General features: G+C 40.5%; 1 pseudogene; it reads left to right on the top strand.

Moving 5' to 3' along the window:
* The first annotated feature begins 454 nt into the window (after positions 1 to 454).
* LOC127230720 (40S ribosomal protein S17-like) lies at positions 455 to 859 on the top strand (annotated as a pseudogene).
* Positions 860 to 1653: the final 794 nt, after the last annotated feature.

Genomic DNA, 1653 nt, shown 5'->3' with positions numbered 1-1653 from the left:
GAAAGCAAGGCCTTTGACTTGGATCACTAATGTGTAAAGAACAAGACTCTAGATGGAACTCCTACCTGCCTCTGTGCTTTTTGGTCTTTAATTGTTCTGTGACAGTAAGGCACAGTCCAAAAACCAGCCACTCCCAGAACAAGTATGCAAAGTTCCCTGCTAATGTCAGTATTTGTCTAATATTCTTGACTATCTCATTTAATTATGTTCCATATGAATCCTGAATATCCACAAAATCATGGTTTAAGCATGTTAGTTATGGGCTAGGAAGATAGGTCAGAGAGTTTGAGCCTCAGAGCCTGCATAAACAGCCAGATATGTTGGAATGCAACCCCAGTGCTTCTAGAGAGGGTTAGCAGGTAGACAAGGAAAAAGACCCAGAAGCTCCAATGCCCATCAACCTAGAGTATACAGAGCAATAGCAAGAAAACACAAGATGCTCCTTTACCAGGACATGTCAACATTGGGCACCAAGACTTCAAAGAAGGCACATGGAGAAGTACTACACGCACCTGGATAATGACTTCCACACCAACAAACACGTGTGCGAGGAGATCACTATTATCCCCAGCAAGAAACTCTGCACCAAGATAGCCTACTATGTCCCTCATCTAATGAAGAGGATTCAGAGATGTCCTGTGAGAGGCAGGAAGTTGCAGGAAGAATAGAGGAGAGATAACTATGTTCCCGAGGTCTCAGTCCTAGACCAAGAGATCATTGAGATAGAGCTTGATACCAAAGAAATGCTGAAGCTTCTGGACATTGGCTGTATCTCTAACCTTCAGGTCACCCAGCCTACAGTTGGGACAAATTCCAAAACACCACATGGAGACATTTAATATGCTCTGTAATATGTTCAATAAATCCGAAAATGAAATTTAAAAAAAAAAAAAAGGAAAAGAAAAGAAAAGACACACCTGCCTCAAAACAAGGTGGAAGGAAAGAACAGAATCCTGGGAAGTTCTTAATGGCCAGGTACACACCAAGGCAAGCCTGTACCTACACACACAAGCACATGACCTTGCATGTAAATAGCTATTAAAATATGGTAGTATTGTGCATGTTCCCCAAGTGCCACATGGTATCCCATGGTATTTGGATTTCAGCAACAAAATAGCATCAATCTTATGGTTTGTGAAGAACTGAAATTCCTCTATCAGTTATGGAGCTGGAGAAGTCCATAATCAATTAGCTATATCAATCCGTCGTGAGGATCCCCTACGAGGTAGCACACCGTCAAGTTTTTAATCATGTTCTCAGGAAATTCAAGTAGTTAAAAAGCCTGTTTTCCTAACCTACAAATATTGCTTATTTAGGCTTCTCCAAAATCATGTCACCTCACAAAGGACCCTGCCTCCCACTGTGACTTCCTTGAAGGTTAATATACATAACCCTTGGGTCATCTGGGATGGACTAGCCTTTAAGTAGTTGCTTCAGGCATCATTCAACCTGAAAAGGAAGGAAACAGTATGTACCATTCATTAACATAGTTAATGCTTCCAATGCTTTCAATGACAACTAAGTTTACAGGACTGTGACCTTTTCTTGGTTGTAATAGATATTTTTGAGGCAGATGGGGTGTGAACTACAGGTAAACAAATAACCAAAATATAAAATATACACAGTTATACAAATTTTCATATGGACCACAAA

The sequence above is a fragment of the Phodopus roborovskii genome, unplaced genomic scaffold (assembly GCF_943737965.1).
Source record: "Phodopus roborovskii unplaced genomic scaffold, PHOROB, whole genome shotgun sequence".
Taxonomy (NCBI): domain Eukaryota; kingdom Metazoa; phylum Chordata; class Mammalia; order Rodentia; family Cricetidae; genus Phodopus; species Phodopus roborovskii.
Note: the sequence above shows the minus strand (reverse complement) of the source record. Positions and strands in the feature narration are given on the sequence as shown.